General features: G+C 50.0%; 1 long non-coding RNA gene across 1 annotated transcript; it reads left to right on the forward strand.

Moving 5' to 3' along the window:
- Positions 1 to 3,327: 3,327 nt before the first annotated feature.
- LOC131500893 (uncharacterized) lies at positions 3,328 to 6,511 on the forward strand. Its single transcript, XR_009256523.1, has 2 exons — positions 3,328 to 3,847; positions 5,937 to 6,511. It is a non-coding gene; the product is annotated as an uncharacterized LOC131500893 (long non-coding RNA).
- The last annotated feature ends 786 nt before the right edge of the window (positions 6,512 to 7,297 follow it).

Consider the following 7,297-nt stretch of genomic DNA (forward strand, 5'->3'; position numbering starts at 1 on the left):
CTATGGTGGTTTAATTAATACGTAAGTCAAATAAAGCAAATTGAGATTCACTCAATACCCCTCGTGTGCCCTTTCTCCCTCTCGGCCACCTCGGACATCCCCACAGACAACGCCGCCGTCCTGAATGTAGACGTCATCACATGCAGGCCTGTCTGTATGCTTTTACCGCCTGTGTAGCCAGAAACAACTACAAGATGTTTGCTCTGTACAACTTGCAAGATGTTTGCTCTGTATAATGGTATCGAGATGCCTCCTCGTTCCCTGCCTGCCTTGTGTTTTGCTCCACGTTTTGTGTGCCTAATCCACGGAGTTGGATGGAGTTAGGGTTTATTTATTTGAACTGGCTGAGCTTAATTCTCTTCTGTGCGCACTCCACAGTTTGCTTTTCTCTTTTCCTGGACGGACACTTCGCCCTTCCCAGCAACGCTGCTATGAACAGCCTAGTGTAGACGAATTTCCGCACGGTTTACGGGCCAGAGCGGAGAGGCTGGATCTCACTGAACACGAGATTTTCAGAAACGTAGTGGCTCTTAGCCCGGCGTGGCCTCTCGGAGTCCTTGTTGTCTTAGACCCAGAAGGTCTCACACATTCACACACCCTGTCTGGCTCCCCTGGGCATCCGAGCTTTCGACCTCTGGTCTCGTGGGAAATGCACTGGGCATGCAAGGCGGTAATTGTAATGATTTGTGCTAGGTGCTGTGAAAGCAAGAGACCCCAGGCACTGGTGCTGCATTGAGGAAATAGCAACTCCAACTGACGAGTTCAGGAATGATTCAAAATCATAGTTAAGTTAGGCGAAGTTTTGTGGTATGAGTAGGAGTTTTCCAGGAAGCTGGAGGTGGAGAAAGGCCATGATAGGTAGAGGGAACAGCCTAAGTGCAGGCCCAGAGGACTGAGGAACAAGTCGAATTGAAGGAATAAGAGAGGCTGCTGTAAAACACTGAAGAGCACAGGGGAGATCGGTAGGACACTTGGGGCCCAGAATGCCATGCTAAGGAGGTAGGATTTATCCTGGTGGTGGTGGGCATATGGTGAAGGATGGAACGATAAGGGTGGCACGTTCACTGCTGTTTTCAAGAGAGGTCAGGTGACAGTGGAAGAAGCGTGGAAGAGAAACAAGACTGAAAGCAAAGGAAACCAGGCGGGAGTCTATTGCAATGGTCCAAGCACCAGTCATCAAAGAAGAAATGGAACCATGAAGGTCTAAAGCAACACACAGGAGGTGACTGGCGAGAGTTTAGGCGCTGACCAACTGGATGAGCAGGGGAGGAAGGAGGGGTGAGTCAAGGGTTGGAGTAGGCAGAATAATGGTCTCCCAAATATGCCCACGCTTTAATCCCTAGAACCTATGAACGTGTTGTGTTTTGTGGCAAAAAGGACTTTGAGGATGTAATTAATGTCATAGATTTTATTTAATGTTTATTTATTTATTTATTTATTTTTTTTAAAATTTTTTTTTTTCAACGTTTATTTATTTTTGGGACAGAGAGAGACAGAGCATGAACGGGGGAGGCGCAGAGAGAGAGGGAGACACAGAATCGGAAACAGGCTCCAGGCTCTGAGCCATCAGCCCAGAGCCTGACGCGGGGCTCGAACTCACGGACCGCGAGATCGTGACCTGGCTGAAGTCGGACGCCCAACCGACTGCGCCACCCAGGCGCCCCAATGTTTATTTATTTTTGAGATAGAGAGAGACAGAGCATGAGCAGGGGAGGGGCAGAGAGAGAGGGAGACACAGAATCTGAAGCAGGCTCCAGGCTCTGAGTTGTCAGCACAGAGCCAGACGCGGGGCTTGAACTCGCAGACCGCGAGATCATGACCTGAGCTGAAGTCAGATACTTAAGAGACTGAGCCACCCAGGCGCCCCCTAGAGTCATAGACGTTTAAATAGGAGGATTAGACTGGATTATCTATTGAGATTGAGGCGGGCCCAGTCTCAGTCCAGGAGCCCCTTCCAAGCAGAGAACTTTCTTTGGCTTGCATGAGAAAGAGGCAGAAGGCCAAGTAAGATGTGAAATGTGCGCATGTCAGGACACACACGTGCAGGGACTGGAGAGGGGCCTCGAGGCGCCACGGAAACAGAGCCCCGTCCTACCCACGCGAGGAACTGAATGTGGCCACCAAGCTGAGTAAGCGTGGAAGCGGATTCATCCGGAGCCTCCTGAAAATAGCCCAGCCGGGCAGCACCTTGACTTTAGACTCGTGGGAGATCCAGAACCAACCTGGGCTTCGGACCTGCAGAAACGGAAAGATTAGCAAATGGGGCGGTTTTAGGTCGCTAGGGTTGCGGTAAGGTGGTACAGAGGCGGGAGGAAAGGGGCGCGAGCATGGGTTCTGGGTTTGTCGCTGGGCTGCGGGCAGCTGTCCCCATGGACCTTGTGGGGACTTGGATGGAAACTAGATCTCCGTGTTCCTCATCAGACTCTTCCTGTGTTAATTATCTGTTCCTGCAGCAGCAAGATTACCAGGAACTTGGCAACTTGAGGCCACAGGCATTTATTGTCTCCCAGTCTGCGCGCGGCTCCGTTGGGTCCTCTGCGAGGCTGCAGTCCAGGCTGGGCTCTCTTCTCGGTGCTCAGCCGGCGGCTTCCTCGGTTTGGGCTGCTGTAACAGGAGACCACAGACCGGGGGCAGGGGGTGCTTAAACAGCCCACTTTTATCTCTCACACTTCTGGCCGGGAAGTCCAAGATCAGGGTGCTGGGAGATTCGGTGTCCGGTGAGGGCTCATTTCCTGGCTTGCCGACGGCCTTCTTGTCCTCACAGGGTGGAGAGAGACCGAGCTCTTGTGCCCCGTCCTTTTTTTTTTTTTTTTTTTATGAGGCATTAATTCCACCGCAAGGGCCTTAACCTCAAGACCTCATCCTGTCCCAATTACCCCCCAAAAGGCCTAACTCTTAGGAGTAATACCATCACACTGGGGATTAGGGCTTCGACATACGGACTGGGGGAGGCGGGGAGTAGGTGTGAGCTACAAACCTTCAAGCCCAGAGCAACCGGAAGGACTCATTTTCTTCCCTTTTTTTTTAAGTTTTATTTATTTATATATTAAAAAAAACATTGTTTTAATGTTTATTTTTTGAGAGAGAAAGAGAGAGACAGAGCATGAGTGGGGGAGGAGCAGAGAGAGAGGGAGACACAGAATCGGAAGCAGGCTCCAGGCTCTGAGCTGTCAGCCCAGAGCCCGACGCGGGGCTCGAACTCACAAACCGTGAGATTATGACCTGAGCCGAAGTCGGACACTTAACCTACTGAGACACCCAGGCACCCATATGTATGTATGTATGTTTGTATGTATGTATTTGTTCATGTATTTATTTTTCAGAGAGAGAGCCCAAGCAGGGGAGGGGCACAGGGAGAGAGAGGGGACACAGGATCCAAAGCCGGCTCTGCACAGACAGCAGAGGGCCCGGCGCGGGGCCCGAACCCACGAACCGTGAGATCATGACCTGAGCCAAAGGCAGATGCTTCACCGACTGAGCCACCCAGGGGCTCCGGGACTCCCTTCCGAGTCCCCACGGCTGCTGACAATTCAGTCCCTCGTGGCCTGTTGGACTGAGGGCTTCGATTTCTTGCTGTGTTGTTGGCTGGCTTCCATTCCTTGCTGTGTGGGCCTCCCCAGCACGGCCGCGCGTGTCCTTGAAGCAGCCAGAGAGCGTCTGCTATCCAGATGGGTGCTGCCGTCTTATGCAACATAATCAGAGAAGTGACATCACGTCACCTGTGCCGTATCCCGCAGGGCACAGTCGTCCCACTTAAGAAGAAGGGAAGACACGGGTGTGAACAGCAGAAGGCAAGAATCGCTCAGGATATTGTCAGAGTCTGTCCGCCAACGCTTCTCAAAGGAAGGTACGGGGTTTCTTTTCTGGGGGTGTTTCAAGAATTGTGAGGGATTTTGCAGCCCGCCCGGCCTGGAGTTCAAGGGTTCTTTTTTTTTTTTTTACCCACGGTAAGCCAAAACCCAGGTCTGCTCACCTGGGTTCGAAGGGCCGGGCGGGGACGGGAGGGAACAGACTCACGGGCAGCGTTCTTTGTGGGCCGGCCTGGTGGTTTGCTAAGCAAAACTCAAGTTGATATGACATAAACAACGTCTGCTGCCTCCAGGGGCCTGCCACAATATTTTCTTTTAAGTGCTACTCGTGCCTGAAATACGCTTCTGGTTTTGAAATGTGGTTCTCCACTCATGCACGGCTACAAATCACTGACTCTCTTATTAAGAGCGCCGTTTTTTATTCTTTACTGGAAGTTTGCAAAGCACATGACGTCATTCCAGATGGGAGACACGCCAGGGCAGTGGGCTGGAGGCCTCTCCTTGGAGGGGGTCAGTTTGGAAGACAAGAGTGAGTTTTTTCTTGTTTTTATGTTATTTATTTTACAGAGGGAAAGACAGAACACGAGTGGGGGGAGGGGCAGAGAGCGAGGGAAGCACAGAATCCCAAGCAGGCTCCAGGCTCTGAGCCATCAGCACAGAGCCCGACGTGGGGCTCGAACCCAGGAACCGTGAGATCATGACCTGAGCCAAAGTCAGAAGCTCAATCGACTGAGCCACCCAGGTGCCCCAAGCGGGAGCTTTTTCCCTGCAAACTTGGCATCTCATCCATGCAGGGCCAGCCCTGTGTGAACGCCTGTGCTCTCCAGAGCCCTGGCATCTGTTTACTCTTTATATTTTCTCTTTTTTTCCCCCCTGTTGTTAAGTTTGTAAGTTTTTGCTGCCAAAACAGTGCATCCGGAAGTAACACAGCTTCCCTTCCTGAGGCCATGATAATAGGAAAAAAAAAAATTGGTCCTTTGCTCTGTAATCCCTCTGTACCCCTCACCCCACCTGCACGTCTCCATGATCAACAGCAGGACATGGAGCCTTCTGCATGGGATGTGAATGTTCTGGAACATTCTGAGAAGCCAACATAAAAATCTCTGTGTATGGGGCGCCTGGGCGGCTCAGTGGGTTAAGCGTCTGACTTGGGCTCAGGTCATGATCTCACGGCCCGTGAGTTCGAGCCCCGCGTCGGGCTCTGTGCTGATGGCTCAGAGCCTGGAGCCTGCTTCGGATTCTGTGTCTCCTGCTCTCTCTCTCTCTCTGCCCCTCCTCCGCTCACTCTCTGTCTCAAAAATAAACATTAAAAAAATTTTTTTTTAAATCTATGTGTATGGATAAATATGCTTATTTATAAGCATATTGGCTAACGTTACAGCTATACAAGATGGACAAATTCTAGAGATCTGTACAACCTAGCGCCTATTGTTAACAACTCTCTTAAGGGGCCAGATCTCACGTTGTGTTCTCAGACACACAAAAGAGCAAAAGGGCACAGGGAACTTGGAAGTGATGGTATGTCTCTCACCTTGAATGTGCTGATGGTTTCCCAGGTGTGTGCCTATGTCCAAACTCATCAAATTCTATACATTTCAATATGTGCGGGGCTTTATTTGGTTATCAGTTATACCTCAATAAAGCTGTAAAACCACCTCCCCCAAACGGGGCACAGCTTTTCTTACTAAATGAATCTCCAGATCCATAAATCAATCCTTCCTTTTCATGGCGGCCCATGACGCCAGGGGATGGATGGATTGCCCTTTCACGTCCTGGTTGGTGGATGTTTACAATGTTGTTGTCAGAAAGCCTCTGTCGCATGAGAACCAAGTGAGTGTGTACCAGTCCAATTATAGAATGGGAGAAACTGAGGCCCACAGAGATTAAGTGGAGGGTCCATGGCTCCCCCCCAGGTTCTGGTAGATTCCCCCAGCGGAGAGAAACCATGGCGGCCCTGCTATTGCACGCTGCTGCCACACGGTGTCACTGTTGAAGCTTGCTCCCCGTGCAGCCTCTGCTAACCAACAGCCCCTCCTAGCTACCACCCAGGAACCTGAGCTCCCTCTTTGCCTTCAGAATTCTTATTTCACCTTCTCTGTCACTGACCATCGTGATCTCTCCTTACAGAGCTCCCTGTGCAAACCCACCTTTTCCCCAGTGGTCAAGTTGTCACTGAACAAACACAGCGGACTTCAAGCTGACTTTCAGAAATTCACAGACAAGTTACGGGAACCCAAACATGGCTTTACAGATTCAGGAGTGCAAGTGGTTCAAACCAACATACAATGGCTTGCTTATTCAGACACACCATCAGCTTTACCCACTTTCGTGAAAAGAGGACCCAAACTCAGAATTTGGCTCACTAGTGTCTGATTCGACAGCCTGCACCAAGCTGGTTTCACAGCTCCGTGGTATCCCCAGATTTCCAGCAGAGATGATGACTTTGAGATTCATGTGTAGTCTTCCGGGCTTAAAAACAAAAAACCGGGGCACCTGGGTGGCTCAGTCAGTTAAGGGTCGGACTCCTGATCTCAGCTCAGGTCATGATCTCACCTTTCATGAGTTCGAGCCCCACATTGGGCTCTGTGCTGACGGTGGGGAGCCTGCTTGGGATTCTCTCTTTTTCCTTCTCTCTCTGTCCCTCCCCTACTTGTGCGTGCCCTCTCTCTCAAAATAAATAAATAAACTTAAAAACAAACAAAAAACAGCAAGCACTTCCCCACACATAAATATATACCCTTAGACATTTTGTGCAATTTTTTTTTTTTTTTTGGAAAAATGGTACCTACAGCACATTATGTAACTTGCCTTTTCCTGAAGCCCATTCAACGTGTGGGGCAAAGGAGGGTGGGCAGGGTAGGGACAGTTTTGGGGGGTGGTGAGAATGGGTGTTTTCCTAGGATGATGGCACTGAGTGAGGCTTTACTCTTTGGAGAGAAGGACAGGAAATATGTGTGGACTAACGTCCTCCCACCGATACTGGCCTAACTGAGGGCGGGGGGGGGGGGGAGTGTGGTTTTTTTGTTGTTGTTGTTGTTTAATGGAAGGAACCTAAGTGTTCCTTTGTGACACTTTTTTTTTTTTTTTTTTTGAGAAAGAGACAGAATGCAGGGGAGGCGCAGAGTGAAAGGGAGACACAGAATCTGAAGTAGGCTCCAGGCTCTGAGCAGTCAGCACAGAGCCTGACTCAGGGCTGGAACCCACGAACCACAAGATCATGACTTGAGCAGAAGTCAGATGCTTAACCCACTGAGCCACCCAGACACCCCTGTGGCGCTTCTTTAAAAAAAAAATGAATGACTGCTCCAGGGGAGAGAAGACAACACTCAATCATTATCTGTCTTAATTCTGGATCATTCTAACTCTCCTGCCTCCTAATAGGTTATCTTTGGGTTTGTGGGCTCTGGAGAGATTCTGGAAAAAAAAAAAAATTCTGCACGTGATACAGTCATCTCCTATTAAATCTAAACAATGTGAAAGTTTTCAGG

The sequence above is a fragment of the Neofelis nebulosa genome, chromosome 18 (genome assembly GCF_028018385.1).
Source record: "Neofelis nebulosa isolate mNeoNeb1 chromosome 18, mNeoNeb1.pri, whole genome shotgun sequence".
In the NCBI taxonomy this organism is placed as follows: domain Eukaryota; kingdom Metazoa; phylum Chordata; class Mammalia; order Carnivora; family Felidae; genus Neofelis; species Neofelis nebulosa.